Source organism: Lactuca saligna, chromosome 8 (genome assembly GCF_052625555.1).
Source record: "Lactuca saligna cultivar CGN05327 chromosome 8, ASM5262555v1, whole genome shotgun sequence".
Taxonomy (NCBI): domain Eukaryota; kingdom Viridiplantae; phylum Streptophyta; class Magnoliopsida; order Asterales; family Asteraceae; genus Lactuca; species Lactuca saligna.
In genome coordinates, this window is record NC_136424.1 from 111,022,375 (window position 1) to 111,031,184 (window position 8,810).

The following is an 8,810-nucleotide window of genomic DNA, read 5'->3' on the forward strand; positions in this document are numbered from 1 at the left end:
CTTTTTAGCCCTTTCCGGAACTAGGCCGATGCTAGACTCGACTACGGGTCAATGTGTCACACCCCCGAACCAGACGGCGGAAACGTCCGAGGGCTATTGTGACTCATTGAATACCATCACAATGCATATACATGAAACATAACATAAAACATCACCAACATTTGGAATAATACAACCGGTAGTGTTTACATTCGTTACATTGTTCAAACGTTACATTCTCAAAATAACTGTTTGACACCACTTAAACCACAGCAAACGTAATAGAGTATAAATCATCCGTCACCTTATCTGTTACCTGAGAATACAAGTATTTTGAAAAACGTCAACATACGAAATGTTGGTGAGTTCATAAGTAGTGTTTGAAATCCAATGTAATGTTTGAAACCCATCAGAAAATCTGATATTTTCTAAAAATAGAATAGTGTAAAAATATGTGTTGATCCATGAGTATGCATGTTTGAATTCTATAGATGTAGGCGTAAGAGTTGTGAAAATTCGACTGGTAATTCATAATTTGTAATTTTTGAAAACCCTAGGAAAACCCGACGTTTTCCTATCACTTTGTATTACTTAGTTTGTATACCGTTATTTCGTTTCGTTAGAGGGAATCGTTGAGCTTCGGAGGCATTGAGAATACAATGGGTGGTGAAGCGTTGTGACGTACGTTAATGAAAACGTCCAATCGATAACCTTACAAGCGGTCCCTTAGGCGCCACTCGTAATTCTTCACACAAGTCGATCCTCCCGGACTTGTGTAGTCCCACGACCGGAGGGAAGGAGAGAAGGTGCGAAACCCTCGGTATTTCCCCGCGTCGTTCAAGACTAATGCAATTGCGAAGGGCCCGAAGCCCAACCCGCAATCGTGAGTTACCGACTTTACTAGCAGTACTGAAGGACCCTTGGGGACCAGCAGCACGTTTGCCATTGAAAGTCCTGTTACGTTATGTCGGATCGTTAAAACCCAACACTTCGTAAGAGAGAGAGATCTTCGGGCCTTAAGATCAGGTCATTGGGCTAGCTAGGCTCAACGAACAAGATTTTACACTTTTGGGGCCCAAAGATGGTGCATAGACGTCTGCGCACACTCGTATGTATAGTGAATTCTCCATCGTTATTAGTTATGAATCGTAATGTCGTAACGTCGTCGTGTTAGTGGTTTTGGATTTTTATTGGTTCGAGACTGAACCAATTCGTTTAACAACGACTTTTGGTATTGTAATGTATTGTATTTCGTCGACAAGCGTGGTACCGTCAATTGGTCAAATTGCATGTATTAACTAGCCTTGAAGATTTTCTGTTTTCAGCCCCTCCTTGATTGTAGAATTTACTCTTTTTACCCCTTTATTTAAAAACTTTCTGGTTTGGTCCTTAAATCAATTTTCTTGACATTTTTATACCAAAAATTATTGAAATAAGTATTTTCCAGCATATTTATCATAGAAAACAGTTTAAGTCCTTGAAATTGCAGTTTTCTCGGTTATAGCCCCTCTTTTTCGCAACTTTTACATTTTTGACCCAATTTGGAAAAAATTTACAACTTTGGTCCTTTTTAAATTTGAAAAGCATTTTAAACCTTTGAAAAGTACATGGAACACTTATAGTCCACTGTTTTACAGAAAAATGCAGTTTTGGTCCTCCAATTTAGAAAATTTCGCATATTGGGCCTTATTGGGCTGAACATGTCATATTTAGCCCAATAAGCTTGGAATTTATGTTTTTAACCCTCTAAATAGTATATTTTCAGAAAATACATTGTATAAACTGTTTTGACTCACCTCACCCATCAGATTTCGAAATATTTCACTTTAGGCCCTTTAACTTTGTATTTTCAACATTTTATGTCAAAAAAATGAGTTTTTAGTCCAAATTAAGTGTTGTCAAGCCATTTGGCCATTTTTCTTAGTATAATTTGCATGTAGTAGTATATTTTATGCTATAATAAAATATATGTCTCGGTTTTTAGCATTTCATACTAGATCTATCATCAAATTCATACCAAACATACATATAAGCATAGAAATCAACCACAACATACACATAATGATGGATCTACACTTTTGCTTGTATTCTCCCCCACAAAAAACTTATAAAAACCGAAAATAAGGGAGTATGAAACTCACCTTGAGTGTTGATTCGGTTTTTTTGAAGAAAGAATGGAAGAAATGAAGTGATTTTTGGCCTTTGCACTCCTTGATGAAGTTTTCGAGTTTATGGGGTTTCTAGAGTGCAAGATCACGATTTTTGCATGGATTAGGAAGAGATTTTTGATAAACAAGGAATACAAGTCATAGATCCAAGCAAAACCTTACCTTAGATGATGATTTTGTGGAAGAACTTCCTTGAATGCTTCCTAAATCTCGAGATTTTGGATGGAGAAGAAGTAAGAAGCCTTGAGTGATTTAGAGAGAGTTTGTGAGTGTTTTGTGTGTGTGTGGGTGTTGCTCTCGGCCGAGTTCAAGAAGAAGAGAAGAGAGAGAGTTGAGTTGACAATCGTAGATGCATGTTGGTCCATGCATGGAGATATGTGGGATATAAGTGAGGTGGCAAGGCTTTAAGTCAACTCTTCTCCTTGGTTTTGGGCTTTTGGGCCGAGAATTGGAAATGAAAGGAAAAAAATTTGGGCTTTAATGTTCTAACCCATGTAGATGTTAAGTTGGATGGGTTTTAGTCCCAAAAGAAATATAGTATGATTTTTACACTTTGTTGGGCTAGTCTAGGTTAATCATGGTTCAAAATTTTGTATTTATTTCATTCTAGGTCCAACATGGCTCGAAATGTTAAAATAAATAGATGTGGGTCCAATTAGAGCCCAATTAGGGTTCTAAGCCCATGATAGTCCAATTGGAAGCTTATTGGTCCATTTGGATCCAATAAGGAAGTTCTAGTCCAAAATGGACTTAACAAGAACTTCTAGGGTTTTCCAATTATTTGATGTAGTGAATTTGGGGTTTAGTTTCCCATTGAGTAAGCATCATACTTGTTTTTGAGTTTTTGATTTCAACATTTACTTGAGTATAGTGATTACAAGACATAGAAATTTCTAGTTGTGACATCATCTCCCCGTTAGAGGGAATTTCGTCCCGAAATTCTGTTTGAAAGCTAGATTTGAGAAAGCTAGAATAGGTGAGGGTACTTTTGCTTCATTTGGTCTTCGCGTTCCCAAGTGAATTCTGGCCCACACTTTGTGTTCCACCGTACTTTCACGATCGGGATGCGACTCTGTTTAGTACGCTTCACCTCCCTGTCCATGATGTCGATTGGTTCTTCAACGAACAGGAGTTTCTCATTGATTTCGATTTCGTCAAGAGGAGTGACGAGTGTTTCATCTGAGAGACACTTCTTCAGATTAGATACGTGAAACACAGGGCGTACACCGTTTAGCTCTGCGGGTAGTTGCAGTATGTATGCTACTGGACCAATTCGAGCGACAATTTCGAAAGGTCCAATGTATCGCAGGTTCAACTTTCCCCATTTTCCGAAACGTATAACCCCTTTCCAGGGCGAGACTTTTAACAGTACTCGATCACCGACCTGAAATTATAAGGGCTTTCGTCGTTTGTCAGCGTAGCTCTTTTGTCGGTCACGCGATGCTTGCAATTGAGCTCTGATTTGAACGATCTTTTCCGTGGTTTCACGGATGATCTCCGGTCCCGTTAGTGCTTTGTCCGACGCATGCGTTTTTGCTAGCTGGGTGTCACCTACTTCAGCCCAACATAACGGTGATCTACATTTACGTCCGTAAAGTGCTTCGAAAGGAGCCACCTTGATGCTCGAATGGTAACTATTGTTGTATGAGAACTCTATTAAGGGTAGGTGGGTATCCCAAGACTTTCCAAAGTCTATCACGCACGCACGGAGCATATCTTCGAGTGTTTGGATAGTTCGCTCGCTTTGACCATCCGTTTGTGGGTGATAAGTGATGCTCATATCGAGGTTTGTTCCCATCGCCTTATGGAGTGATTGCCAAAATCGGGACGTAAACCTACTGTTCCTATCCGAGATAATAGATTTTGGCACTCCATGGAGTCTCACGATTTCTCGTAGGTACAATCGCGTCAGTCTCTCCATCTTGTAGGATTCCTTGATTGGCAGGAAATGGGCAGATTTCGTTAGTCGATCGATTATTACCCATATGGTATCTAGTCCTTCCAACGTCTTGGGTAGCTTGGTAACGAAATCCATAGAAATCCCCTCCCATTTCCACTCGGGAATTTCCGGTTGCTGCAACAATCCTGAAGGTTTCTGGTATTCCACCTTTACTTTGGCGCATGTAAGGCACTTACTGACGTAGGTCGCGATTTCCGCCTTCATGTTAGGCCACCAATAGTGTTGTTTAATATCCAAATACATCTTATCAGAACCGGGGTGAATGGGGTATCGCGTCTTGTGGGCTTCCTTCATGACAACTTCTCTAAACCCTCCAAATTTAGGGACCCAAATACGGTTCATGAAATAGTATACTCCATTCCCCTTTGCCTCCAGGTTCTTTTCCATTCCGCGCAATACTTTGCTTGCTCTATTTTCCGTCTTCATGGCCTCTGACTGGGCTACTGCAAGTTGAGTGGCCAGGTGTGACTGAATGGTTATCGAGAGAGTTTTTGTACAACGATTAGAGTACTCCTTTCGACTTAATGCGTCAGCTACCACGTTGTCCTTGCCTGGGTGGTACTTAATCTCGCACTCATAATCGTTTAGCAACTCAATCCATCTTCGTTGCCTCATGTTTAACTCCTTCTGGTTTAAGATGTGTTGGAGGCTCTTGTGGTCTGTGAAGACGGTGCACTTTGTACCGTAAAGGTAATGCCTCCAAATTTTTAGGGCAAAGACTACAGCTCCCAACTCTAGATCATGGGTCGTGTAGTTTACTTCATGCGTCTTTAGCTGGCGGGATGCATAGGCTATCACTCTCCCACGTTGCATGAGAACGCAACCTAAACCCTGATTTGATACGTCGCAGTAGACTACAAAGTCTTCCGTTCCTTCAAGCAGAGATAGTACAGGTGCGCTACAGAGAGCTTGCTTCAAGGTTCGAAATGCGATTTCTTGTTTGTCTGTCCATTTGAATGGTACGCCCTTTTGCGTAAGCGAGGTAAGTGGCTTGGCGATCTTAGAGAAGTTTTGAATGAACCTCCTATAGTAGCCTGCTAATCCCAAGAATTGACGAATTTCTGTGGGCGTTGTCGGGATTGCCCAACCTTCTACAGCTTTGACCTTAGAGGGATCCACATGGATTCCATCTTGGCTGACCACATGACCTAGGAAGTTCACGCTCCGCATCCAGAACTCACATTTGGAGAGTTTGGCGTAAAGTTTTTCCGATCGTAGAGTTTCTAAGACTTGACGGAGATGTTGGCCATGCTCTTCCTTGCTTCGAGAATAGACGAGGATGTCATCGATAAAAACAATGACAAAGTTGTCAAGAAACGGTCGGCAGATTCGATTCATTAGGTCCATAAATGCGGCAGGGGCATTCGTTAGACCGAAGGGCATTACGACAAATTCATAATGTCCGTAGCGAGTTAGGAAAGCGGTTTTTGGAATATCCTCTTCCCGGACTTTGAGTTGGTGGTATCCGGACCGTAGATCTATTTTAGAAAAATAACTAGCCCCTTGGAGTTGGTCAAATAGGTCATCGATTCGTGGGAGTGGGTAGCGGTTCTTGATTGTGAGTTTGTTTAATTCTCTGTAATCGATACACATTCTAAAAGATCCGTCTTTCTTTTTGACAAAGAGCACCGGAGCTCCCCATGGCGAGTAACTAGGTCGAATAAATCCCTTGTCCAAAAGTTCGCTGAGTTGGCTGGATAATTCCTGCATCTCGGCAGGAGCCAACTGATAGGGTGATTTAGCAAGAGGAGTTGCTCCTGGGATAAGGTCAATTCGAAATTCAACCTGTCTCTGTGGGGGCACTCCCGGGAGATCTTCAGGAAACACATCTGGAAATTCACATACTACGGGAATGTCTCGAACATTAACCTCCTCCTTGGTTTTGTCCACCACACGAGCCAGGAACGCTAGATTGTTCCTTCGTAGATATTTTTGTGCCTTGACACACGAAACGAGATGAAGGTTCATACTAGATTTGTCTCCGTAAATTACTAGGGTTTCGTGATTTGGAAGGCGAAGACGAACGGCCTTCTCATGACACATAATTTCGGCATGGTGGGGGCTTAACCAGTCCATACCGATGATCACGTCGAAACTCCTAATTGACACTGGCATTAGGTCTATTCGAAAAACGTGTTGATTAAGAGTTAGGGTACATCCGGTGTAGATTTCCCCAGTGGACTCGGTTTTCCCATTGGCCATTTCCACCGTATAGGCTTCATTTAGCTTTTGGGGGAGTTGTTTTAATAAGTGCTTAAACTTATTGCTTACGAAACTTCGTTCCGCTCCGGTGTCAAATAAGATGCATGCATAAGCGTGGTTTAAGGGAAACGTACCGGTAACAACAGAGGGGTCTTGAATAGCCTCACTCTGACCCATGGTCAACATCCTTCTTGTTCCTCTATTTCTTAAATTGTTGTTGTTGGGACAGTCTCGGCGGATGTGTCCAGTCTTCCCGCATCCGTAGCAGGTGTAGCTAGGCCCTGCACTGTTGCCACTAGCATGGGCGTTGTTGTTGTTGCGAGGGTTGTTGTTGTTGATTCCCTGATTTTGGTTATGGGGAGGGTAAGCCTTGCAGTACTTTGCGGTGTGACCCCTTCGGTTGCAACTGGTGCACTGAAAATCCTTGCATTCTCCATAGTGATGGAAACCGCACTTGTTGCATTTGGGAAGATTACCGGAATAAGGTTTGGAAGCATTTGAAGTGGCTGAGGTTGGAGCATGTGGTGCGGCTGGAGTCGATGTGGTAACGGCATTAATCGCCACTGTCTGCTGCTTCTTGGAGGTGTCGGGGCCCTGGCGCCCCTTCCTCTTATTGTTCTTTCCCCTCTGATCATCTCCTTCCTTCTTCTTCTCAGCCTCCACTGGTTTCTCTCCCTTTTTGTTATTATGGTCGTACAACCTTTTTGCCAGTCTCTTTGCACTGTCAAATGTTTCGGGGTTTGCAGCTATCACATTCCCTTGAATTGGTGATGTGAGTCCCCAGATGAATCGCTCAATCTTCTTTCCTTCCGAGGTGATCATACCCGGGCACAGCAGAGATAGTTCGCTAAATATCGATATGTAGGCATCGATATTCGCGTTCTGCACAGTGAGATTCCATAGCTCTTGTTCCATCTTCTGTATTTCGCCTCGTGGGCAGTACTCTGCCATTAACATTTCTTTCATCTCCGTCCACGGCATAGAGTTGGCTACAGGGAGTGTCATGGATTCTACATGTCCGTTCCACCAGGTGAGTGCTTGATCCACAAAAGTGCAGGCTGCGAACTTCACCTTCATGTGCTCAGGGCAGTCGCATATCTCGAATACCGACTCCACTTTTTCGATCCATCGCTTCAGAGTGATCACTCCTCCAGTGCCATTAAAAGTTCGTGGTTTGGCGTTTGTGAAGTCCTTGTAGGTACATGCCTTGGTGGGTCCTTGATTCATTCCATTGTTTGAACTTCCGGCTCCTTGTCCATTGACTCCTCCATTGTTCCCTTGTTGAATTTGCGCAATCGCTGCAGTGACTGCTGCAGATACAGCTGCCTGGAAGGCGGCTGAGTCAACTTCGGGTGGGGTTGGTCCTGGGTTTCCTCGAGTAGGTCGGAGAGGCATCTTTCTGTGACAAAACGGAAAGATGTTGAGGGTATGTGGTTTCGGTGAGGTCGTGATCCTACTGACTAGGTGCATGGTACGAACTTAAACACTACTATCATTTACCAATCAATAATATCTCAACACATAGCAATTTGCAATATCGTAATAAAACACATAAAAATTTACTAATATTATCCGCATTTGATACATGAAAATTTGCTCATAGGAGCATACATGAGTGATACTAGTTCGACAGCATAACGACTCTATGAGTAGTGTAGTCACTTAAACATAGAGTCGGAGTACATAGCATATTTCCTAACGACCTACTATGATAAGTCTATCCCTAACTGCGATGAGCTGCGTCCGAAGGTGGTGCTGAGGATGTGGATGCTCCCTGAAGACGAGCCACCAAGCGTTCCGCGTCCCGGAGTCGAGACTCCCACCGAACCTGCCTCATGTGAAACTCTCGAAGGACGTCACGCGTCTCCTGCTCCACACGCTCGACCCTAGTCCTCAACTGGTGCACCTGATCCGCAGTGTCCTGGGCAAGGTCGCCCGTATTCCGTAACCGTTTCACCATGACTGGAAGGGCTCAATCAGCCGGTCCTCCGTCTCTCAGGTCAAAGAACTCGTGTGACATGCCGTACGGGGGTCGCTGTCCCTGCTGTCTGCTCCATCTCCAAAGATCAATACCCCAGGGAGGTGTAGGACCAGTGGGGCCTACTCGATAGGCAGGCACCCTGATCGGGTAAGGGGGGTTGATGACTTCGGACTCCGCATCCGAATCACCCCTATCACTATCATCAGCATCCTCCTCGAGGCTTCCTTCATCTTCCTCTGATTCGGCAGGTTCGCCCTCAACTTCGGCCTCCGGTTCCCCGTCAGATTCCTCTTCGGGGTCTTCCTCAGGCTCCTCCTCTAACCATCTGTTGTTCCCCTGGTTAGGGAAGTAGGGATCTCCGGGGTGATGAAAACCAGCCATGCGGCCTGCGAGAGTGTGTAATTATGCTAACGTCATTCCTAGGGTGCTACAATCATCACATAGATCAAGTAGGCGTTCTCGTTTTAGTGGTAGATGGGTATAGTTTTAGGTTCCCTAGCTATCCCAATCTCATCGAGAC